We start from the raw sequence: 27,989 nt of genomic DNA on the forward strand, positions 1-27,989 counted from the left end.
TTTATTGGTTGTATGGGTTTTTCTGTAACATCTTATGGAAAAGCTCAAAAGAACATTCTGGCTGGCCCAATATATTAAGAAATCAAATGTGGTGTACAGTCCCTATGTGTTAGATGCTGAGCTAGAAGCACACATCTCTTATCCTACTTGACCTTCACAGCAACTCTTCAAGCAAACCTAGCATTATACCTATAGATGAGGAAAGAATGTGCTAGAGAGTCTGAGCATTTTTCCCATGATGACAAAGATTTAAGGTGCACTGAGCTCAAATTCTGGTCTGTGCGATTCTGAAGTTAGTACTCTTAACAAATTCCTTTAAATGTTATATTCATTGCTCTTAGACATTTAGAAGGACAGTATCAAAGTCTGAATAAACATGAGAGGATGTGTAAAGACAATTGACAAAATATATTGAGAGTATCTGTCTCTGCTGAAAATCATGAAGGGGACATAGAACATGATCATTAGATAAGAAATCTCTGGAGTCAGTCTTCCTGGTCTCAGTCTTGCTGGCACCATTTTCTGGCTGTGTGATCTTAGAAATATTGGCCATCTCTTTGCTTTCTAATTCTATGAAAAAAAAATGGGGATCTATCCATCCATCCATCTACTACATCTTACAAAGGTATTCTAGAGAATAAATTATTTAATCTAAATGAAACATTTATAATAGTTTCTGGCCTAAACAAATATTTTGCATTTTCTTAGAAACAAATCAAAAACAAAATGTATGTTGGTGAAGATTCCAGAGTAAAAATTTGCTGTATGAAACCAGTAACTTTTTGTGTCTGCTTGTACTGGTTTCTCTGAACTTTGAGCAATATCTGACAAAGTGGTGCTTAGAAAATGTTTATTAAGCAGAATCATAAGTGATTTTAAATTGAAAGTGCAAAAATAAAAAGAAAGAAATATTAGAACATAATGCTTGCCAAGTGTATGAGACTAGTAAATCTAAACTAGTGATAATGTAAGTTATCATAGTTTTATAATTCAACTTAGTAAAATAAGTTCAAAAAGTTCACTTTTCTAACTCAAATTACTGAGATTTTTATAAAGGAAATAAATCTAAAAAAGAGGAAAAATTGAATGAAACAATCTGTTGATTTGTGTGTTATTCATAAAAGAAGCAAAATGAAGAAAAAATAAATATGAAATTTATGAAAAAACAGAATTGTAATATTAATTTTTACAATATTGCATGGCCACTAGTAAGAGTGAAGCTTGTGTTGAAAAATGGGGAAGATATAAAAATGTAAAACACAAGCCACCTATATTATGTTTTGCAGTAATGTTTTTTCATGTTTTTATCATTTCTTTTTAATAATAAATAAAATTTGTAATTCAGATTGAAAAAGTTAAACTATATTCCTTTTCTCCCACCTCCAGCGCCTTCTGCCAAATTTGCCGAGATTATCTAGTGAGTACTCATTTTATAGTGTGAGTAAGTCAACCTCTTTTTCCATGTATTCTTTCTCAAAAACAGAAAAAGCAAGCGACAGAAAACTACAGCTTGGGGAAAGAATAAATATAACATAAACCTAGGCTGACTTCTTCACAATTTATTTAACTTCAACAATGATTCTGATGAAACTCTGGCTTGGTTTTCCAAGAATTTTGCAGGCAGGTCAAGTTGAAGAAGACACTGGCCAAGATACGGTCTCTGACACAAAATCTTAGATTTTAGTCAAGCAGGGATATCCGTTAAGTGTGAGGAAAACAGCTACTTTACAATGAATACAGAAGGATGTATTTTCACAAACGTTGAATATACTGACACATAACTTCTAAAATTATAGCTTAACTTTAAATATTTGAGTTCAATTTGGGTTTACTAAAACATGCCTTTTGAAACATTGCATATTTATGCATATATATTCTAATTTTCATGTTATCAGTTCAGTTCAGTTCAGTTGCTCAGTTGTGTCAGACTCTGCATCCCCCTGGACTGCAGCATGCCATCACCAACTCCCAGAGTCCATTCAAACTCATGTCCATTGAAACGGCAGTGCCATCCAACCACATCATCCTCTGTCGTCCCCTTCTCTTCCCACCTTCAATCTTTCCCAGCATCAAGGTCTTTTCAAATGAGTCAGCTTTTTGCATCAGGTGGCCAAAGTATTGGAGTTTCAGCTTCAACATCAGTCCTTCCAATGAATATTCAGGACTGATTTCCTTTAGGGTGAACTGGTTGGACCTCCTTGATATCAAAGGGACTCTCAAGAGTCTTCTCCAACACCACAGTTCAAAATCATCAATTCTTCAGCACTCAGCTTTCTTTATAGTCCAACTCTCACATCCATACATGACTACTGGAAAAACCATAGCCTTGACTAGACAGACCTTTGTTGGCAAAGTAATATCTCTGCTTTTTAATATGCTATCTAGCTTGGTCATAACTTTCCTTCCAAGGAGTAAGTAATTTTCATGTTATAGAGTCTTAATATTAAGCAGAATGTTGGATTCTAGATTAAATAATTTTTTCCTAAAGAACAATAATTTTTCAAGAGGTCAGTATAAAGAGAAAAAAATGAAGGTTCTCCAGCAGACTTCAAATACACTTAGACATTTTATGTTGATTTCAGAAATCCATTTAGCATAAAAATATGCTATCTCTCATTCTTAGTTGTGTTATTTCAAGGACATGTTAAGTATCCTAAAGAAAACATCTTCCCTTGAAGTTCAAATGGAGGATTAATAATCTTACTTCTTAAAGCCATGTTCTTTGGTATAAATTCTATTGCTGAACTAAAACCTTTAAGAGAACAGGGGCAAATAAATCATTGGAAATGTCTGAGGCATAAAGCTGGATTCAACTTCCAATAGTCCATTTATATTTCTTCTGACTTTGTCTTTGTTTGATTCCACAGAATGTGTTTTCAACCAAAATTCATTTTTCAAATTGTGTGAGGACATACAAAGGGCAAGCGCAGAAAGATCATTAAACTGTATATGATATTGCTCCCCTGGTAGAAGAATCATTATTTATCATTACCTTGGTAGACCAGACAATGTCTCAAAATTTCAAAACACGTGATGGCTGCTGACTTCCTAAAGCATCTTGTCATCCTAATTTTGTTTTTGATCATCAACTCAGAGAATTTTAATGGGAAAAAATAAGAAATGAAAACCACTGAGGTTTTCTCTCCCCCACTTGTTCTGGCTGTGCCACTGGAACATATACAAACATTTTCTTTCTGATGAAGTGTTGGTGATTGAAGTGGGCATTGTGTGCAATTTTCTGTTGTTCTAAGATTACACACAGGGTCATTAAGACATGAGTACAGAGATCCAATGGAAGCCACAATCACTGCTGACATACCCCTCACAAGAATACTTCTTATAGTGAAGTAAAAAAAAAAAAAAATTAGAATAAAGCACAGTTAAAATAAAAAACCATCTGACTCTTTAAACAGGCTAAAAAAGGCATGATCTAATAAATGAGTAGTTTAACTGATTACAAGTTTAAGTAATAATTCTCAGCTCTATAAGTTATAGAAATCAGATAGAGATACTACATCAAACATACCAATAAACATTATGTATATAAACCAATTACTTTCTCCTATAAATGTGATCATTTCTATCATTATAAATTTCTCAAATTATTTATTTTTCTCCAAATAATGTTGTCAAGGGCAGAGATCAGTAAACTATGATCTATGGATTAAATTCACTATGATCTATTGTCATAGATTAAATTTTATTAGAACACAAATGTGATAATGCTGGTAAGTATAGTCTTTAGCTCTTTTTCACACTACAGCATCAGAGTTGAGATATTTGCAAGTGATACACCTGCAAAACCTAAAAATTTACTTTCTGTCTCTTGACAAAAAAAGTTACTACACTCTGGTCTAGTTGTTAAGAATATATCGAGTTTTACACCCACATATCAGTCTTGTCCCAAATAGCAGAAACTAATACTTTATTATATTAACTTAAGGAAAGAATACATTTATTCTTTTTGTTTATGCTTAAAAATAGAAGAAAATGTGGCAAGATATAATACCAGGAAAATTGAACAGACATGCTAAAGCACTCTCAGGGTGAAACAAAAACATCTGAACAAAATGTCTTCCTTCAGGAAATAAAATATTTTTTAATTTTTAAAAAATTATTTATTTTTAATCAGAGGAAATTTGCTTTACAATGTTCTGCTGTTTTCTACCATACAACAATGCAAATCAGTCATAATTATACATATATCACCTCCCTCTTAAGCCACCCTCACATGCCCCCATCCCACCCCTCTAGATCATCACAGAGTGCCAAACTACTTCCACCTTGTCCCTCTCTATTTGCTGTGAAGTAATGAGAAATCTGTATGCAGGTCAAGAAGCAACAATTCGAACTGTACATAGAACAACAGACTGGTCCCAAATAGGAAAAGGAGTACGTCAAGGCTGTATGTTCTCATCCTGCTTATTTAACTTATATGGAGAGACAATCATGTGAAATGCTGGGTTGGATGAAGCACAAGCTGGAATCAAGATTGCCGGGAGAAATATCAATAACCTCAGATACGCAGATGACACCACCCTTATGGCAGAAAGTGAAGAGGAACTAAAGAGCCTCTTGATGAAACTGAAAGAGGAGAGTGAAAAAGCTGGCTGAAAACTCAACATTCAGAAAACTAAGATCATGGCATCCAGTCCCATCACTTCATGGTAAGTAAATGGGGAAACAGTAGCAGACTTTATTTTGGGGGGCTCCCAAATCACTGCAGATGGTGACTGCAGCCATGAAATTCAAAGACACTTACTCCTTGGAAGGAAAGTTGTGACCAACCTAGACAGCATATTAAAAAGCAGAGACATTACTTTGCCAACAAAGGTCCATCTAGTCAAGGCTATGGTTTTTCCACTAGTCATGTATGGATATGACAGTTGGACTATCAAGAAAGCTGAGTATTGAAGAATAGATGCTTTTGAACTGTGGTGTTGGAGAAGACTCTTGAGAGTCCCTTGGACTGCAGAAAGATCCAGTCAGTCAATCCTAGAAGAAATCGGTCCTGACTATTCATTGAAAGGACTGATGCTGAAGCTGAAGCTCCAGTACTTTGGCCACCTGATGAGAAGAACTGACTCATTGGAAAAGACCCTGATGCTGTGAAAGATGGAAAGCAGGAGTAGAATGGGAAGACAGAGGATGAGATGGTTGGATGGCATCACCAATTCAATGGACATGAGTTTGAGCAAGCTCCGGAGGTGGGTGATGGACATGGAAGCCTGATGTGTTGCTGTCCATGGGATTGCAAAGAGTCAGACACAACTGAGTGACTGAACTGAACTGAACTTAAATGAATGAGGCTGGATGCCATGATCCATGATTAGGCTATTTCCATTATTAGGTTATTTCTCCCGGCAATCTTGATTCCAGCTTGTGCTTCAACAAGCCCAATGTTTCTCATGATGTACACTGCATATAAGTTAAATAAGCAGGGTGACAGTATATAGCCTTGATGTACTCCTTTTCCTATTTGGAACCAGTCTGTTGTTCCTGTCCAGTTCTAACTGTCGCTTCCTGATCTGCATATATGTTTCTCAAGAAGCAGGTCAGGTGGTCTGGTATTCTCATCTCTTTCAGAATTTTCCACAGCTTATTGTGATCCACATAGTCAAAGGCTTTGACACAGTCAATGAAAAGCAGAAGTAGATGTTTTTCTGGAATTCTCTCACTTTTTTGATGATCCAACAGATGTTAGCAATTTGATCTCTGGTTCCTCTGCCTGTTCTAAAACCAGCTTGAACATCTGGAAGTTTACTATTTATGTGTTGTTGAAGCTTGGCTTGGAGAATTTTGAGCATTGCTTTATTAGCATGTGAGATGAGTGCAATTATGTGGTAGTTTGAGCATTCTTTGACATTGCCTTTCTTAGGGACGGGAATGAAAATTGACCTTTTCCAGTCCTGTGGCCACTGCTGAGTTTTCCAAATGTGCTGGCATATTGAGTGCAGCACTTTCACAGCATCATCTTTTAGGATTTGAAATAGCTCAACTGGAACTCCATCACCTCCCCTAGCTTTGTTCGTAGTGGTGCTTCCTAAGGCCCACTTAACTTCACTCTCCAGGATGTCTGGCTCTAGGTGAGTGATCACACCATCATGATTATCTGGGTCATGAAAATCTTTTTTGTACAGTTCTTCTGTGTATTCTTGCCACCTCTTCTTAATATCTTCTGCTTCTGTTAGGTCCATACTATTTCTGTCCTTTATTGAGCCCATATTTACATTAAATGTTCCCTTGGTATCTCTAATTTTCTTGAAGAGATCCCTAGCCTTTCCCATTCTGTTGTTTTCCTCTATTTCTTTGCATTGATCACCTAAGGTGATTCTGAAGGTGAGGTATGAGAAATATCATACAGTGAGGAGTTTCTACTCTCTTCTTGTCAAAATTATGTATAATTCTAGTGTTCATGAAATTTTGAATTTTAAATTTTATTTGATTGCCAACTTAAAGAACACTTTAAGTTGTTCTTTTATAAGAAAGTAATTCTTCAATTTAAATGCAATGTAGACACACCATTTAAAAAAATTTTTAATGCTACAGAAGTTCAGGTATTCAATATAAAAGCTAAATATCTCTTGAAGAAAGATGTCTCTGCCATGTTCCTTCCTTGAAAACCACTTCTGAAGAAAATGGAGAATGAGACCAAAATACAATTTTAATTGTACTAACTAAAGTATATTTGTAGCTTCATAACATTTATATTAAAAGGAAAAGATGATGGGAGGATGACAAGTGGCTTATACATTGTTAGAGAGATAAAAATGTTACATCTCCAGACATTGAAACTATTAAAAATAAAAGATCTGTCCCAGGAAAGTGCTGGCGATATCCTCCAGAAAAATAAAAGAATGAACAAAGATAAGCGAAAGTGAGTGATCTATCACAACCAAGAAGTGAAGGGAATCCTCATAATGAAGGTAAAGAGACAGCCCATTACCACAACTGAACACCTCTAAATGTAAGTTTAGAAAATGATCAGAAGACACTAGAGCCAAAGCTGGAGGACTCTACCCTAGGAGGACACGTGTCAGAAATAATATGAACACCATAGGTTTGAATGCAAAAAGTTTAATTTCTTTAGCTTTTCATTTTGTATTGGGATATAGCCAATTAACAATGTTGTGATAGTTTCAGGTGAACACATATTCATGTGTCTATTTCCCCCCAAATCTTCTCCCGTTCCAGCTGCCACATAACATTGAGCGGAGTGCCCTGTATTATCAGTAGGTCATTGTTGGTTATCCATATTAAATATAACAGTGGAACACAAAAAGTTTTACCCTTGAACCAGAAATCCCCAAATCCTCTCAGTTCATGATGTTCTTTGTTATCTCAGTAATTTTCCCCATTGTACCCTCAAAACAAAAGAAGTAAATAAGAGTTAGATTTATAAAGTCCAAAGAAGTTAATAAATATTTCTCTCCTAACATCTTAGTGTTTGAAATAAAAATGAATATAAACATCCTATGATTTATACATTCAGTTCAGTTCAGTCTCTCAGTCGTGTCCAACTCTTTGCGACCCCATGAACTGCAGCACACCAGGCCTCCCTGTCCATCACCCACTCCCGGAGTCCACCCAAACCCATGTCCATTGAGTCAGTGATGCCATCCAACCATCTCATCCTCTGTCATCCCCTTCTCCTCCTGCCCTCAATCTTTCCCAGCATTAGGGTCTTCTCAAATGAGTCAGCTCTTTGCACCAGGTAGCCAAAGTATTGGAGTTTCAGTTTCAGCATCAGTCCTTCCAATGAACACCCAGGACTGATCTCCTTTAGGATGGACTGGTTAGATCTACTTGCATTATTATTAAATAAACACAATTACTTACTAATAGAATGTGGGTTGTTGTTGGGACTATACAACTTGGAAATTAAACTGTAACAGCCTCATTTCCTATTGCACGTTGATTTTCCTGGAATTCTTGATTTTCTAATCACAGTGTCCTTGCAAAACATTACTTTCCAAAGATATGTCAGGACAGGAATGTACATATGACATCATCAGCAAGATTGTAGCAAGATTGTAGCTCCATCTAATATTGGAACTGTCTACCTTGAGCTTTTGTCTACCTTGAATTTTGCTCAGTGTCTGGAAAATGTGGAGCATAACTGTTTTCATCAACATGAAGTATGCAACAGAATCCCTCTGAGTGGGCTGCAATGCATTAAAATGCCTTGGTGCAGTTTGTAAAAAGTGGTGTTTGGTATAATAATATATGGCCATAAGCATTTATGTAAGCAAAATGAAGAAAACCAACTAAGCAATAAAAAGCAATTATTTGCTGTAAGAAAATCAGAAAAAAATAACAAGTGTTGTTTACTTAACACTTAACCTCTGCTTAAACATCATTATAAAGTAAGAAGAGTGTAGGACCCATAATAGTGAACCCTTCCATGTTCATTCCCCCAATTATTATTAGTTTAATGAAGGGGTCCCCCAAATCTGGGATCTAATGCCTGATGATCTTAGCTGGAGCTGATGTGATAATAATAGGAATAAAAGGGAATAATAATTGTAATGCACTTGGATCATCCCGAAAACATATCCCCACCTCAGTCCATGGAAAAATTGTCTTCTATAAAACCTGTTCCCGGTGCCTAAAAGGTTGGAAACTACTGGCCTAGTGGTTGCTTTTATAACTTGAAATAACTTAATGCTTTTATTTTTATATACTCACTCTTTTGTTCCCACTTTTATTTGGGAATTCTCTATTTAGTTTTATTTCCCACTATTTTATTTTCCACTCTCTCCTATTCTATACCTCTGCTTGACCTTTTGAACATCTGAAACACAGTTCACTGGAGTGGGTAGCTGTTCCCTTCTCTAGGGGATCTTTCCAAACCAGGGATCAAACCCAGGTCTCCCACATTGCAGGCGGATTCTTTACAGCTGAGCCACAAGGGAAGCTCAAGAATACTGGAGTTGGTAGCCTGTCCCTTCTCCAGTGGATCTTCCCAACCCAGGAATCAAATCGGGGAGTCTTGCATTGCTGGCAAATTCTTTACCAACTGAGCTATCAGGGAAGCCCCTATTCTATGGGGTTCCAGTGAGTTGTAAGTCAGAGTAATCATTTCCCACTCAAACCTGATTTATCCCAGTTAATTCAACTGTTTCTTGGATTCTATTTTTTTCTAACATCTTGGATTTACTTTTAGTTTTTATTGGTATATATTTGATTAAATATAATTTTCCCCTAGAAAGAATGTCTAATTGGTGGGGTCTTATTTTTGTCTACATGTTTGAAAAGGGTATTTATTTTCCTACATAATTAGATATGCAAATGCATATGGAGTTTTAGATTCAATATATAACCTGCGCTCACCACCTGATGTATTCCTCTATTATTATACTCAATGATCATGATGTCTGTTTGATTCTTGATTCTTTTATATAATCTCCATCTTTCTTTTGGGAGCTTTTAGGATTTCCCCTTAGCGTTAAAAAAAAACGTATGAAAGTGTGTTAGGGGCAGGTCTGGATTTCATCCATTTATCTTTTCTCATGCTAAGAAAAGTTGAGGACTTATATTATGAAAAGTTGTACTGTTTTTACTCCCCTAAGGAAAATTTTAGTCATTCATTTCTTTGATCACTTTCAACCTTCCATTTTCTTTGTTTCTTTTTATAAAACTTAGAACCAGATGGAAATCAAACTTTGTGGGTACATTTTTCTTGCCTCTCACCTTTTCAGTGATTTTGCTAAAAATTTTGGAATATTTCCTCAGATTCGTTTCAGATAAAAATTTCACTCTTTAATCATTTTTGCCCTATTTCACCCTATAGTCCTTTTCATCCATTTTCTTCAGTTTATGACACCATTGTTTGTATTTTACAAAAATCCCTTGATTTTTTACCTTCCTCTTTCATGGCAGTTTGTTTTTATACTATGAATTTAAATAAAATGGCACCTATTTAAATTTTTTTAAGTCTTTTTTTCCCCTGTTCTTTTTTCCGTTTAGTTTGAGATTAATTATTCTGCTTTTCTTACTTTTTTGCTTTCACGTTATTGACTTTAATGTCTACATCCTCTTTGTGAAAAACAACTAAAGTATATTTAGTTAGTTTCCTCAGCAGATGAGCAGTTCCATTTCCTGTTTTTTCCACAGGCTTCTCCATTTTAGGGGAGACACTGCAGACTTGCCTTATTTGGAAGGAGTCTCTGACATGGATTACATGTACGAGAAGAATGTGTGCCTGCATGAGTGCTTAGTTGTGTCCAACTCTTTTGTAAACCCATGGACTGTAGCCCACCAGGGCCCTCTGTCCATGGAATTTTCCAGGCAAGAATACTGGAGCAGGTTGCTATTTCCTACTCCAGGGGATGGTTCCATTGCAGGGATCAAACACACATCTCTTGCATCTCCTGCATTGGCAGGAGGATTCTTTGCCGCTGTGCCACCTGGGAAGCATGAAAAGAAGGTAGACATCCTTTTTTTCAGGGATAAAACTCTGAGTTTTCCCTCTTGGACAGAGCTGCCCTTCTGTTCTGTGAATTGCAGATTCCTTGATTTACCTGTTTGAATTGTTTCTTTTTTCCATTCACATTCTGGCCCTTTGCATCTTTAATACAATTTGTGAAAGTGAAAGTGTTGGTCGCTCAGTCATGTCCAACTCTTTGTGACCCCATGGACTGTAGCCCACTGGGCTCCTCTGTTTATGGAATTTTTCAAGCAAGAATACTGGAGTGGGTAGCCATTCCCTTCTCCAGGGAATCTTACTGACCCATGAACCAAAACCTGGTCTCCTACATTGCACACAGGCAGATTCTTTATCATCTGAGTCAATAGGGAAACCCATTAATATGGTTTATTATTAGTCAATTTCATGATTCTTCCATTTTCCCAAATTTCCTTAAAAGTTTAATTCATTGTCTGCTGGGTTTTTTGTTTGTTTGTTTGTTTTGTTTTGTTTTGTGGTATTGCCTTGTACCTTTTCTTTTCTGAATTTTTGCTATTATTTTTGTGATAAAGGAAGTCAAGGATGATGAACATATATGCTCTATTTAGTAGTATGCTGGAGCTGGCTCTTATAGGCTTGCAAAAACCAATTATTAAAATTTTAAGAATTTCTGTGTGCTTATTTTTAAACACAGCCATTATTAAATAGTACACTATATAACTTGCAGTTAAATTATATTGAAAACAAAAGTGATAACTACTCAACATTAATTGCTGATGTTTTTAATATATATTACTGTTATCTATTATCTTGATTAACCTAGACAGCATATTAAAAAGCAGAGATATTACTTTGCTGACAAAGGTCCATCTAGTCAAAGCTATGGTTTTTCCAGTAGTCATTTGGATGTGAGAGTTGGACTATAAAGAAAGCTGAGTGCCAAAGAATTGATGCTTTTCAACTGTGGTGTTGGAGAAGACTCTTGAGGGTCCCTTGGATTGCAAGGAGATCCAGCTGGTCCATACTAAAGGAAATCAGTCCTGACTATTCATTGGAATGATTGATGCTGAAGCTGAAACTTCATTATTCTGGCCACCTGATTTGAAGAACTGACCCTGATGGTGGGAAAGATTGAAGGTGAGAGGAGAAGGGGACAACAGAGAATCAGATGGTTGGATGGAATTACCAACTTGGTGGATATGAGTTTCAGCAAGGTTTGGGAGTTGGTGATGGACAGGGAAGCCTGGCGTGCTGCTTTCCATGAGGTCTCAAAGAGTTGGACACGACTGAGTGACTGAACTGAACTGATCATCTTGAAGTTATTGTATCTGTATATTAAAAGTATGATGTAACAAACCACTGTATATCTCTTCCCAACCCTACATTTTATGACATCACATTGCTAGCTGGAAATTGACCATTATGGGAGTATTTACACCATAGGAATTATCCAATATCTCAGAGCAGGTATTTTCCCCCAGCTAACTGGTTGTTATACATTTATTGGCCGATCACTACTTCTGTCTGTTATTTTCAATGAGATCACTGACCTTGTATGACTGCAAGTTTACTGAACATTTTGGAAGAAGATTATGTTCATTGATATATACACATTGTCTGGATAAGGACACACATTTTATTCATATGTTTTATCAATATACTGTATAAATACCCACTTAATTTCACTTACTCTGCTGTTTGTCTTAGTAAATTTTATGATATTTTGGAATATGCCTGAATTTTATTATATTCTATATGCTACTTTGATCTTAATTGAATCTTGCTTGAATAATTTTAAAAGGTATACTTAGGACAAGATTATCTTATTGTGAGATGCTTCTTAAATAGATCCATACAAAAATAATATCAATAAGCATACATAATAATAATTATTAGTTTATCTACCAAAAATAACATTATTTTATTCTTTCATCTTATTAAAAATTGCTAATACAGCTACTGTAGGAGGAAGTTACTAAGTGAGGGATTTAGAGTAAAGTTTAAGAAGTGAATTGAGTTCTTTTACAGTCCTTACCCTTTCCTAGGTAAGCAGGATCTAGATAACATGAGGAAAAGTGTGCTAAATAGAGAAAGACATTTTACAGGATCTAAAAGATAAGTCTCAATAGAAATACTTGCCTACTTGTACTTTCCCAAGGACATGCCTCTTCTGTGCCATAATGATAAACTTTCATGGAGTACTCTATTTCCAGCTTGGTATTTATGGAGTTTATTACAATAAGAATCAAAATGCACATTTCCCTAAACCGATCACTAACATTATTTTCTCAAGTCAAGCCAAGGGGTATTTATTGCTTAATGATAATTCATTTTTGATTAATTTAATAGGGACTACTGCTAACATCATGAGGGGTAAATGACTCACTTCTTTTACATAGAAAATTTGTAGGATTCTTTATTACCAGGGATGAATATTAAGTCTCTATTCCTTCTTTTCTAGACATTGATTCTTATTCCTCTTCAAATCTTTGCTCACCCTTTAGTGACAACAGTAAGTCCCAAATCTAAATGTGCTTGGTTCTAATATTCTAAACATTTGGCAATAAGGTGTTAAGAAATAGCATCTCAGATTGTTCTTTCCCGGTTACCACTGCCAAGCAGAATTGGGATAGATGGGCTTATGAACTGAGCCGGAAATCACATATTCTCACTTCCTCACAAATAAATAGACTGCCCAGGCACTCAAAAAAAAAAAAAAAAAAAAAAAATCATACAAGGCTTTGAATTTGGAGGGAGAAATGCTTTATTAAAATATAATATAGATCAATAATGCGTTGAGGATGGAGCCAGAATACAGAGGATGCAAGTTGGTCCCATGTGCATTTGTTAAAGGAGCTAGGTTTAATGAATGTGCAAGGTTGTATAATGGCCCTGTTAAAGGTCAGCCATACATAATGAGAAAGGGCTTCCCAGATGGTGCTAGTGGTAAAGAATATGCCTGCCAATGCAGGAGACGTAAGAGACACATGCTCAATCCCTGGGTCAGGAAGATCTCCTAGAAAAAGGCACTGCAACCCACTCCAGTATTCTTGCCTGGAGAATCCCATTGGACAGAGGAGCCTTGGGGGCTAAAGCACATAGGATTGCAAAGAGTTGGACCTGACTGAAGCGACTATAGCACAGAACACATAATGAGAAAATGTCATACATTTTATACCCAAATAACCTGCATTATTTCAACATCAGATGTTGTTGTTAAATATTCTTATCAACATTGCAAATATGTGTATGAAAATCTAGACCTCTCTTGAATTATTCTGACTACCATCATTTCAGAGATGGACAATGTAAGGGGAATGATTTTCTAAAGTAACATTAGTACCCTAAAAATGGAACTATTTTCTTTTGCTGCCTGCTTACATGATAAAGATAGCAAATTTAAGCTAGTAAGGATAGAGGGGAGCTGCATATATGTCTAGGATAGTGATGGCAGTGGATATCAAAATACTGTAAAAGGGGGCATAGACGTTTCAAACACATTATTTTCTTTCTACTTTCTTTTGATCACTCTTTTAGAATCTACCATAGACAAACTCAATTAATACAATTGTGGAACCCCCTGAATGCCTCTCATATTCCTCAGTAGTGTCAGAGCAGGGGAAAAAGGAAAAGAAAGTTTTCATGGAAAAAATTTTTGAACTTTAATTTAGGAAGATAGACTATTGGCTCATAATTAGTTGCATATTAATTGCTATAAAATTTGTACTTGTTTTAGGTAAGAGATTAATGTTAAGATCAATTCTTTCATATGCAGTTTGAAAACAAGTGATATTGAGGTCGACCAGGGGTGTAGTGTTTGGAAGGCCTTATACATAGATGGTGTGGTTCAGTTCAATTTAATGAGCATTGATATTTTCCGGGGAATTGGGAATATATTTTCGATAATGGAAATGACTCCAAATAAAAGCCATATGTGCATGAATAATATGCACGATCAAAACATTTTAAATTATTAACAAAGTTGAAATTTGCAATTTATTGATTAATGATTATCTTGAGTAGCTACTACCATCCCTGAAATCATCATGGTAGCTCAAGATATCAAGGCAAACACTATGGGTGTCTTGGGCCTCCGTGTGGCAAAGAATGGTCTAAAGTTCAGTTGAGATATAACTTCTGTGGGCTTTTGCTACTTGAGCAATTTTTCCTACCATAACAGCTTTTCTTAATTGACAACTGGTATTCTAATAGATGAATATCGAGTGTCATTATATCTACACATGTGTAGTGTATTGTAATGAAGCAAATTGTAAAAGCACATGCACACGCAGCATATATACACAAAATGACAAAAGCAAATGGTCTGTGGAGTCATTTTTCTATTGTCTAGATTTGCAGTCTTGGGGAGATTAAATAATATCACTCATACCAACTCATGTGTAAAATAGAACCTTTTATAATGTAAAGTAGTTAGCATAATAATTGTTTAATACATTTTTGAATGATCTCTTCTCCTCTACTATTCTATATTCTAGTCATTCTCTCAATTTCTTTTCTATGTGATTTTTAATACAATTTCTATTTGTGTGTATTTGATAGTACGTACTAACATTTTGGGGCTTCCCTGGTGGCTCAGTGGTAAAGAACTTGCCTGCAAATGCAGGAGACCTGGGTTTGATCCCTGGGTCAGGAAGATCCCCTGGAGAAGGAAATGGAAGCCCACTCCAGTATTCTTGCCTGGGAAATCCCATGGACAGAGCAACCTTGTTGGCTACAGTGCCCCATGGGGTCATGAAAGAGTAGGACACAACCTAGCAACTGAACAACAACAACAACATTTTTAGCAGAAACATTCACATAACAAGGAAAGTGATGAAAAACTTGACATATTGATATATTTCTTTATATTTTAAATATAAAACTGTTATTTTATCAACAGCAGATTTATATCTAATGATTTTTTCAAAAGTGCACTTAAAATAGCTTATTCCTTTCTAGTATTTATTTCAAAACAGGTTTACACATGCAATGCTAAAAATAGACACTTTCAAATTCATTGTTAGGATGTGGCTGCTATAAATATTTCACTTTTATATTTTTCTCCCTTAAGGCCACTCATAATTTATACCTAATAAAGTACAGAGTTAATAAACCCAATATTTTATATGTAATACTCTTTAACCTTTGACTTAACAGATTTTAGTAATACTTTAATATATAAATATAATATAAAGTAATAAGTAATATCCAATATTACATAGATGATCTATCATATAAAACACAAAGAGATAAATATAAACTTGAGATTTTTTTTCTTGCTTTTCTTAGTAGTATTTACTGCCTGGTTACTAGATTATGTAATTAATCTCAATTGATAATTCAAGCATCTAATGTCATATTGCTATGTATCATATATGGTGGAAATTTTGATTAAATAACTAGCCAAAGGATGATTAGACTTATTTCAGTCCACTAAAAGCTGCTGTCATCATTACCTCTTGGAATCATCTTCTTGACTACTCTATTGTATTCATAGATGCATTATGTTCTTGAAAACCTAATCTGGAAGACTTACAGTCACTTTTTGATTGGGTGCTAGGTTGCCTTAGCCATGTCCAACTCTTTGCCACCCTATGGACTGTACCCCGCCAGGCTCCTCTGTCCATGGGATTCTCCAGGCAAGAATACTGGAGTGTGTGCCATGCCCTTCTCCAGGGGATCTTCCCCACCCAGGGATCGAACCTGTGTCTCCTACCTCTCCTGCATTGGCAGGTGGCTTCTTTACCACTAGCGCCACCTGGGAAGCCTTACTTATTCTCTTACTCAGTGAATCTCCACATTCTTCAACTGAACTTCTGAAATACTGTTTGAACCAATTTTCTGTTTCCATGGCCCACTGCTCATTGGTGGTAATTTGACAGTCTCCTAAGTTTCTTTTACTACCAGACTCTCAGTTTTAATCTAGTTTACACACTGCTACTAGTGTAATTGTGCTACTAACAGAATGAAACCAAACCCGAAGGAAACTAAACTAAAAAATAAAGAAATAAACCAACAGAACTTTCAATTTAAAAGTCTTCCAATTGGCAATCACATTAAAAATTAGCTTCTTAGATGGATGGCCAATATTTTTCATTCTCCCATTCAAATCTTTTCTAGATTTATGTCATATGGTTTCTCTACCATATTCCATAAGTACACACAATGGCATGGATTGTTGCTTCTGACTAAATAGCCTTTCCTCCTTACTAAAAAAAAACCAGTTTTCTTCAGGAATCACCTTACACAGTGCCAGGGCATGAATCATGGTGGATTCCTTTTCCTTCTGCCAGTGGTTAGTTTGAGGTGGTTAGGCAACCCAACTCTGGCCAATTAAATATAGAGAAACTTTGCTGTGGAACAATTTCTCCATGATAAAAAAGATGTATAAGCAATGACTTCCCTACCCCTTGCCTTTTTGCTTTGTTGTATAATGAGAACCTGATGTCTGGAGTTACACCAGCATCTTATGACCTTGAAAACAACAAGGGAAGCCAGAGTCTATAAACTGAAGGATGTGGATTAGAGCATGGGAAAAATTAGATGCCAGAAGATACTAGCACTGCTGAGACAATCTGGAATTTTTGCCTGAAGACATTTTAATATCTTAACAGATATAGTTGTAGTTTTACTACAAACAATACTCTCTACTTTCATTCATCATTCACAAAATAATAATTCAATGCCTGAAATGCACTATGTCTTTACTTACATGGGTTCATTTATTTAGAACTTTAACTTGTTCTTTTCCCTCTTACCTCAGTCAAATATAGCCATCCTTGGATTCCATCTCATATGCTTTTTCCTTTATAAAGTCTATTCTGATCCTCATTTAAATGCTGACTCTCCCTTCTTTAGAGCAAAGTTACATCTTACTATTCACTTTTTTCTTTCAATTTATTCTGTATTGCTGAATCTCACTAACTAAATATGAAACTTACTTTCTGCTTAATAGCATTGTCAGAGGATGTTTTTCATATAATAGATACTCATCAAACACATTTTATTCTGAGTCATCATTAATGAAGTCCCATCAGTCTGTGAATGATCTGATATTCTATTACACTTTAGTTCTCAATCTAGTTAGTGGGTAGTCACACGGTAAGAACAGGGTTTAAAATGCCACTTGGCACAAAGTCTTTAATTTCCCAAGGTAAAAATCCTTTAATCCTTAGTACAAAGTGAACAATTTCTTTGAGATAACATTGCTGCTCTTCTGCAGAGTAAAAGGACAATAGTTCATAGATTTCTCAAGTTAAGTGAACTTTACTGTAAAATGAATATAGATGTATTATGCATAAAACCTTTTGTGTGTGGGGCATGTGTGTGTGTGTTTTAGGTGCATATGTATGTTTTATGGTGTCTATCTAATATGTCTGGAATATACTTAATTGTAGCCATTTACTTACAGAAGAAATTCAGTAACAGCACAGTCATAACTTAAACTTAGTGTGCCTTCCTTATACTTGTGAACAGAGGTATGCAAACATACGTATCTCACTTAGAAGAAACTTGTTTATCTGTATGAATTGCTTTTCTTTACTGAAAACAACAACACACCCAAACATGAAAAGTCCTAGAACAATTCCCAAAGATACATGTTACTAGGAAGTGTTATGAGTAGGTATTATTCATAACCTATTAAATCACTGGGAGAGACCCAGGTGCTGGGAAAGATTGAGGGCAAGAGGAGAAGGGGGTAACAGAGAATGAGATGGTTGGATGGCATCACTGACTCAATAGACATGAATTTAAGCAAACTCCAGGAGCTAGTGAAGAACATGGAAGCCTGGCCTACTGGGGTCACAAAGAGTTAGACAAGACTGAGTGACTGAACAAAAGCAAAAAAATCATTAGATTAATCAAAAATAATCATACTGAGGAATTTAAGATTTTGGAAAACACTCAGGCTTCGTGCAGCCGGAATAGTAGTGAACTGAGATATTCATCAGACCATAATCTTAAAATATTTTAAAATATCTTGCTTGATACAAAAAACATATCATTGCGAGTGCAGGTGACATTCATGGAGAGAAGTATTGGGCTAAGTGATTAACACACACATAGTATGTGTGGTGGAATGACCTAATAGCTAAGTAATTCCATGTGACTGCTGAGATTGCATGTCATGCCTAAGGACATCTGCTGTACCTGCCCAGATATATCACTCTTACATGACTAATCATTTATTGTTATGTGCTGAAACTTCTCTATTGACCAGTGATCATTATGTAGGATATAATTCCATTTTCAAAGGGAAGGAAGCAAGGAAGAAATGAAGGAAGGAATGAGCAAAAAAGAAAGGAAGAGAGAAAGAAAAACTCCTTAATCAACTCAATGGCGCCTGCATATCTCAGCTCCAGGAGATTCTGTCACTGACTTGTCCAGCTGTTGGAAATGAGTGTAAAACTAGATTAGTAATAAAAGCGCTGACATGAGGATCCCGCAGAAACATATGAAGAGTGTTGCTCTAACTTACCATCACAGGTGAGTGAGGAACTGTGCATTCTCTCACAGCAGGTGTGAATTGCTGACTTGACAGCAGAGACTAAACAAAGCATTCACCTCTGTTGAAGCTTTGACAACTTTAGCATTTTTAAGAAAAGAAGAGGTGGAAAATGGTGGTATTATACAGGCACTCAAGAACTGTAGGAATAAAATTCCTGAGTCATTGAGATTCATGTTTTCCCTTTACCAACCATTGTTACGCTGTTTTCTATGCAATGATTTCTGTTCACGCCCAGAGTTGCCCCTGTGCCATGCCTTCACCCATTCATGCTATGCTGATTTTTAAAAATTGCCAAACTTTTGGGAAAAATGGTACTTCATCTTGGTTTTAATTTACATTTTGATAAAAACCAATGAGGTTGAGAATCAATTTACACTTTGATAGACATTGCAGAGGGGAATATTTTTGTGTGTTTTTCTGACCACTTATGCTTCTTCTATGAAATAAACTTGGTTCATATTTTTTAAGTTTCTTATTTCTTTGTGAGTATTTTTTATATATTGTAAGTAATAATTCCTGTGCTACAAATGGCTTCTTACTTAGAGTATGTCTTTCATTTCCAATGTAATTTATTTAATAGGGAAGATTACATTTTAATGCAGTTTTGATTTTATCGAAAATTCCCTTGGGGTTTGTAATTTTGTGTCTTATAAGAAATCTTCCTCTCATAATAAAAATAATTCTCATTTCTTTTAATAGTTTCAAGTATTTATATTTTCATATATTGGTTAAATGACATCAAATTTTCTGTATTTTTGTGCATGTGGATAAAAAATGTTTACCTCACTATTTAATTGTGTCCATTCTTTTTCAGAGGATCTGTAATGTAAACTTAGTCAGAAATCACATTTGCAAAGATATGGTTACCTATATCTGAACTTTCTATCCTGTCCTAATTGCTTCATTTGTCTTTTTATTATAGAATGAGGTACCAACTTTATTCTTTCACAAATATCAGAGACTTACCAAAAAAATGTTATTTTCTGGAAGAACAAGTCACTCTCTTCTTACACTGTGATTTGACTCTTTATCTTATCATAAAAATCCTGGCTTGTTAAATTACATGATGTGAAAGTGAAAGTGCTAGCTGCTCAGTGCATCCTCCTCTTTGCGACCCCATGAACTCTCCAGGCAAGAATACTGGAGTGGGTTTCCATTCCCTTCTCCAGGGGATCTTATACTCATCACACAAATATATGCCGTATTTGAGATGTTTTAATTGAAATTGCATTATGTCCACTGATTTATGTAAAGAGAACTGATGCCTTTACATGTTGAATATTTGTATAAGCATATACGCTTATACAAACATCCAACTTATTTGTATATCTTTCCATTTAGCTAGGTTTTATTCATAAGTTTTAATACCTTAGATCTCTGGTGATAATTTATGATTAAATTTACTTTGTTCTTAGATATACTAAACTATTGTTGCTTTTGTAAATGGTATCTTTAAATATGAATCTTTTTGTTTATTTCTGATATAAGGCTCTTGTATGTTTTTTCTATACTTAATACCCTTTCTCACTTTTATATTAATTTTTATAATTACTTTGAGAATTATAGACAAGAGAAGCAAAAGATGTGATATAGTCCTCTAGGGGAGACAAAGAGAAAGCAGACTACTGAAGTATCATGTGACAGCATGAATTGATTAAGGACATATAGTGAGACAATCTGCAGCAATAAATGTGCCCTTGAGGTTCATAGATAAGATATTACAATGAGAACAGTCAGCACAGTTGGGAAATTTCCTCTAAACATGCATGTAGAATGAGAATAGGTAGAGAATTGGGTTTAATGAGGTTTTTGGCTTTGCTAAGCAAGTAAGAGAGGGGAAGCTATTCAGGATATAAGCAGGTAATGATTATGTTAAGCTATAGGATTTAAGTTGAATAAAAAGAATAGAGAAGAAATGAAGATGAAGGATAGTGAAAAAGCAGTAGAATCAATGGATTGGCAATCCCAGTGCATTCTAAGTATTTTGGAATCAGTGTATTATAGAAAATGAGATAGAGAGGTAGAAATCAGTGGTCAGTGAATGGGAACCATGCAACTCAGATAATCAAGGAACCACAGTTATTGGAATTGGTGACCCACAAAAGTTGGTCATTGTGAACATGGAGAGGACAAGATCATTGTAGAAGAGGAATTCATGGAAAAGATAGGATGAGATGTTAGATGGGGCAACGGATTAAATCTTGAGCCTACAAAAATACATGCAGGAGTAACATTGGAGAGACTGATAATAATGAGCTGCAAGGTAAAATCATGAGAAAATATACAGGAGAAAAGAAATATATGGAAGAACGACACACAGCAAAAATGGTCTTGTAGATGGTGTGAATGAATGATACAATATTTAAAGCAAGCCTAGTTCTTAGACGGAAGGGAGGCAGAAAGATCTGAGAGCAGCAATGAAGAGCAAGGATGTGAACCCCACTTCCGGGTCCCATCGGGCAAGCACTGAGGTGCTAGCAATCTCTGTATGGCAGGGAAAGTTTTAGGGGAGCTGGGGACATAAAGGAAGAGCTGGGTTTGTATTAGCGTCAGAGCATGCAGAGAACATTATAGAAAGAAGTGAGAAAAACGGAATTCCCATAGTGCTGGGTTATGTGTTCCAGAGGGTGCAGTAGAAGGGATTTGGAGGAGCTAAAGGGTAGGAGAAGGGGAAGAGAAGGCCAGAAGAAAAGGGGAGAAAGTGAGAGCTGCCCTCCACCTCTGGAACCCAACTTTTAAAAGGCCTAAAAGTTTGAAGGGGTTAGTGCCACACCACTGACTAGGCTGATCTGGGTGGAGCTGGCAGTTAAAGGAAGGGTGGAGGAAGGGTAAAATGTACATGTGAGATGCCTTTGTAACTCTTGGAGAGGGAGTTATGGAGGTTAAGGAAGATGGATTTGCATAGTTAGTCCCTCGGGTGGATCTGCTCTTGACTGCAGGTGTTGAAGCGAAGTGGATAAACCTGGAGTCTGTCAAACATAGTGAAGAAAGAGAAAAACAAATATATAGTAACACATATATATGGAATCTAGAAAAATGGTGTACACTAACTTATTTGCAGGACAAGAATAGAGATGCAGAAGTAGAGAAGAGACTTGTGGACACAGGATGGGGGGAGGGTGGGGTGAGACAAAAGAAAGTGGCATTGTCATATATACACTCAGTTCAGTGTTGTGGCTCAGCTGGTAAAGAATTTGCCTGCAATGAGGGAGACCTGGGTTCAATATTTGGGTTGGGAAATCCTCTGGAGAAGGGAACGGCTACCCACTCCAGTATTCTGGCCTGGAGAATTCCATAGACTGTACAGTCCATGGGGTTGCAAAGAGTCGGACACGACTGAGTGACTTTCGCTTTCACTTTTCACTTTCAGTTGCGTCCAACTCTTTACTACCCCATGGACTGCAGCATGCCAGGCTTCCCTGTCCATCACCAACTCCTGAAGCTTGCCCAAACTCATGTTCGTGGAGATGGTGATGCCATCCAACCATCTGATCCTCTGTTGTTCCCTTCTCCTTCAGCCTTTCTTTCCCAGCATCAGGGTCTTTCCAGATGAGTCATTTCTTCACATCAGGTGGCCAAAGTATTGGAGCTTCAGCTTCAGCATCAGTCCTTCCAATGAACACCCAGGACTGATCTCCTTTAGGATGGATTGGATGGATCTTCTTGCAGTCCAAGGGACTCTCAAGAGTCTTCTCCAACACCACAATTCAAAAGCATCAGTTCTTCAGCATTCAACTTTCTTTACGGTCTATTTTATACACTACCATGTGTAAAATAGAGTCCATGGACTTCTCCAGGCCAGAATACTGGAGTGCATAGCTTTTCCCTTCTCTAAGGAATCTTCTGAAACCAGGGATCGAACCCAGGTCTCCTGCATTGCAGGCGGATTCTTTACCAGCTGAGCCACCAGGGAAGCCCAACACATACACAATCATGTGTAAAATAGATGGCTAGTGGGAAGTGGCTGCATAGCACAGGAAAGTCAGCTCGGTGCTCTGTGATGACCTTGATGTGCGGGATGGGGTAGTGGGAGGGAGCATCCAGAGGGATGGTATATGTGCATATACAGCTGATTGACATTGTTGTACAGCCGATACTCACACAACATTGTAAAACAATTATACTCCAATAAAAAAAGAAGGTCAGCACTTGTGTCCTCCACGGGGCTGAGGACCAGTTTACCAACAGCTACTGACTCTCAGTTACCCCTTGGGGTGGACTCCTGCGGAAACCAGCTGATATTCAGGACCCCTGACAATGAGCATGAGAAACCAGGGCAGCCTTGATCTTAGCATATGCATGTTTATTCGTGGCCCATTGTCATTAAACTAGTCGGCTATGAAATGGCTTTTAAGAAATCCATTAATATTTTTTATTGGTTTCTGCAATTAAAAGAACTATTGTTTTATTTAAGATGCATAGAGGAGAGCCACTCTGAGGGTCACAGTGAACAAGAGCATCTTGTTCTTGCATCTTGTTCATCACCCTTGCGTCTTGGTGATGCTTCTTTCTTCCTTCCTGGGGCTGTGTAAAGATGCTCAACTGAGGTCATGGGCAAAGACAACTCTATGTTCATAAGCATTTTTTTTTCTTTTGTATGAGCATCTTCTTAAACGGAGGCAGCAGGGACTCAAGTGGCATGTACACATTTACCTGGGCACTTAGAGAGTCTTTCCCTAGTAAAAGAGATTAGTAGCAAACTAGAAATGTGATTTCTAGGTTCTTTCTCGACTTTAACAGCATCTGGCCTAAACAAAGAGAAAAATCACGGCGAGATGTGTTGCATTCACTCCTGCACTGTGCTTCGAACTCTATTCTTTAAAAAAAAAATTCTTCCCCAAATAAAATATCATTTATTTCAGCTGTGTGTATCATCTCAACATCATTCTGTAACTATCTGAAATGCTGAACAATGCAAAAAAATTTTTAAACAGTCATTTCATTACATTTAATGTATTCAATAAGGCTTTTACTATGAAAAGATTTCACTACATTTAATTAAGAGCCATAAAAAATTGTAGCTATTATATAGAAAATATTAACTTTCTTTTTATAATCGATCTGTTAAGTATTAAAGCATATAGTAATTTTCCATAATATTTTGAAATAATCTATTTTGAGTACTGGTTTTATGTATTATCAAATGTTATATCTTAGTTATCTTTGGGAATAACTAAAATATACTATCGGGCTTCCCTAGTGGCTCAGATGGTAAAGAATCTGCCTATAATATGGGAGACCTGGATCAGGAATTTCCCCTGGAGAAGGGAATGGCAACCCACTCCAGTATTCTTGCTTGGAGAATCCCATGGACAGAGGATCCTGGTGGGCTACAGTCCATGGGGTCACAAAGAGTCAGATATGACTGAAGCAATAACATAAAATAGCATAACATAAAATCAAATAAACATTTTTGTACTTAGTTTTAATAAAAGCAATTTAAATATCAATGATGTATGTACAATAGCCCTCAGGTTTTGGAAATAGTAATTTGGTGATTAAAGGCTTTTTCATGGTTTTCACATTTATTTCTCATATTCCTCTATATTGATTACAAAGGAAGAAACTGAAGAATTGAGCAAGTTAGTACTTTACCCAAGTTGATTCAATTTTTCACCCAATGATGAAAAGTTGTATTACAGAGATTTGAGCCCAGTAGACAAACCCTAAAGCCTAAACTGTTCACCAGTACAGTATATCTACTCCTGCTCAAATTGCAGATTACAAATCATTTGTAAGACATTTTAATTTAATTTTATTTGTGTTCATTCTTTACACTAATACTACTCATTATAAAGCATTGTTTACTTTTTATGCATCCAACCCTGTGGTAAATGGATAGTCATATAGAAGCCTCCTTTGAACCTTACCCCAATATAATGTGGAAATACTTCTCATTTTATAAGAAGCAAAACATTTTACTTGTCCAAAGTCCTAGTCCTATTAAGCAGAATAGTTAAGAGTCAAAGGCAGTCAAACCTCCAGACCCTGCCATGTTAGTTGAGAATTCAGTTCAAATATTTCAGCAAATATTCAGGTTGTTACAAATATACTCTGTCCAAGATCATAATATCTGAAATTTTATAGTCTTTATAGATGATTATATAGTTTTAGAACAACTGAATCAGTCAACTATCAGTTTCTTAAATTCAAAAAATTTCTTTTTCGTGGTTTTGTGCAAAGAATTATTCTAAAGCTAAAATAAAATGCTTCCTTTGCACTAAAGCATCAGCATGGTCCCTGTTTTCTCCATCAGTTTTTATCCCAGTGAACATCGTATGATTTCTAACGTTTGATGAGGGTGATGAAGTGAATTAATCCTCCAGATTTTGCTTGTGGAGTTATGCCCTCTGGAAGCAGTTTTGTCCCAGGAATGTCAAAACTGGCAACTTTCTGATGGCACTTCGTTCTTCCATCTGTCCCATACATTTAAGGCTGCTGTGAAGTGAAGAATGGATTTCATACCATGCAAGCAGGCCTTTTCTGTTTTCCTTTTTTGTGTTGCCAATTTGATTTCTCTAAGTTACCTGTGTGTTGTTCCTCTGTGACTGTGCAGGTGGAATTATTCAATTTTCTGACAAATCTTAAGGAAGCTTAAAAATGACAAATAAAATCGAAACTCTGGTGTTTTCTGTTTTAGTCGGGGTAGATTAGATTATGCTATGCCTCTGGTGGCTCAGTAGTAAAGAATCTGTCTGTAATATAGGAGATGCAGGAGACATGGTTCAATCCCTAGCTGAAGAGGATCCTCTGAAGGAGGAAGTGGCAACCCACTCAAATATTCTTGCCTGGGAAATCCCACGGACTGAGGAGCCTGGCAGGCTACAGTCCATAGGGTTACAAAGAAGTGGACAGGACTGAAGTGACTATGCAGGCATGCACACTGGTGATACCCCAGACGTTTAGTGGCCTGACACATACAAAGTCCTCTACGGATATTACACTAGAGCCTCTTTTCAAACGGTAATGCAGGGTCCAGAATGATAGGGAAAAAAGCTCCCAGGGCATATGAGCTCCAGAGAGTTAAGCATGAGCTTTATGTGCTTTAGCCCGGAAGTGATATAACCATTTCTCCTCCCAGCTTTTTGATTAAAACTTGAAACAGCATCTCATCTCATACCTGAAAGCAGAAAACAGTAAGAGAGGACAGCTGGATATGGGTGAGCACTAGCAAACAATCTCTACCATAGCCACCAACCCACCCTCGTCATTCAAAAGAATTATCTTTTGATATTCTAGCATTTTTAAGCTGTAGTTTATGTAATCTGATTTTATCACTCACATGAATTACGTAGGTTTGGGTAGTTTAGTCATTTACTTTGAAAGGGAAAATGAAATTTACCACTTTTGGGGAACTAACTTGCCCTATTTTTTGGCCTGTTATGTTTGGAAAGACGGTTTCTGGACTATTGCAATCTGGAAAAGTAAGCGTTGGATTCCACACTTTGCTCAATCAAGAGATATCTAGAAAAGAATGTATACATTCCTAGTTTTGTCTAAAATATAGTAATATCTAACGTCTGAAGCATTTCAGGAGTTTTGAGTACCGCCGAACAAGCTATGTGTCCATGACTGAGTTTTTGAACCTCTCCAAGACATATTGCCTTAATTGGAGGTAGGGAAAGTATAATAGCAACATCTTTTGTACAGTGGTAGTGAGAAAAATCCAAGTCAAGAGACTATAGTAGTTACTAGAATTTACTAAACCTTAGTGAAGTTAGCTAGTGCTATAGAGAGCTGAAAAGGTGACGAGCATGTCAGCAACAGGCTTGAGCCAAACCCAGGTTTACACATCCATTAGTTATCTTAGAGATATCCCAAGTGCTACTAAAGGCTTTTCATGAGTAATTGTTAACATGCCTTTGGGAGCCATTAAATAAAAACTAGTCTAACACATCTTATCTTGATAGCTTGTTTTTGTCTTTGAGGATTTCTCTTGCTCCTGTTCTTTTTAACAGTACAAATCTCTCTGTGGATTTAATAATTTCCACAGGCAACATACAAATCTAGGAACATATAAATTATGACTGTTGTCGACCTAGAAGAATAGGGTAATAAGAAATGTTGTATAGGTTTCAGTACTCTTTAACTTCATGTTTATGGTTGTATTACAAGTTGAATTGTATCCCCCTCAAAATTGATAAATTGAAGTTTTAAACCCCAGTGACTCAGAATGTAATTTTATTTGGAAATAAAACTGTAATTAGTTCAGATGAGGCCAAGCTGGAGTAGGGTGGACCCCTAATCCAATATGATTGGTGTCCACATAGGAAGAGGGAATTTGGACACAGGGATATGTACAGAGTGGAGATAATGTAAAGACACAAACCAGGAGATGCCTGCAGCCTACTGCCCTCAGACAGAATCAATCCTGCCAACAGTTCATTCAACCTTGGACTTCTAGCCTCCAGAACTGTGAGATGATACATTTTTGTTGTTTAAGCCATCCAGTTGTCGTACCTTTTTTATGGTAGCCCTAGAAAAAAATACAGGTTGTCATACATTTTAATCTTATATGCATTTATGCCCCATTGTAAATTAATAATACTTATTTACATTTCCAGCATTTGGAGAGGAAATCTTGCAGAGCGGGTACCACCAAAGATTTGTTGTTGTTCTGACTCTTTGTAACCCATTGGACTGCAGCACACCAGGCTTCCCTGTCCTTCACTATCTCTCGGAGTTTACTCAAATTCATGTCCATTGAGTCTGTGATGCTATCTAACCATTGCATCCTCTGTTTTCCCCTTCCCCTCCTGCCCTCAATCTTTCACAGCATCAAGGTCTTTTCAATGATACCCTACCTTTACTACATAAGAAGTTGCCCAAACAGATTATATTAAATCATAAAACTCTTCAGCAAGGTATATGACTTGATTAGTAAAAATATAATTTTTTTATAGAGGGAGTTGCTCATCTCCAACTGTCTATAGCATTAGTTTTGCACACCAATCTGTGAAACTCTGTTCCTAAACTTTGCATGTGGAGAAGACATATGTGTCTTTTCACCTGCTGCATTAGTGAGCAGCAAAGACTAATTCCTCATCCACAAAGTAGTTGGAGATATAAATG

This window comes from Dama dama, chromosome 28 (assembly GCF_033118175.1).
Source record: "Dama dama isolate Ldn47 chromosome 28, ASM3311817v1, whole genome shotgun sequence".
Lineage (NCBI taxonomy): Eukaryota > Metazoa > Chordata > Mammalia > Artiodactyla > Cervidae > Dama > Dama dama.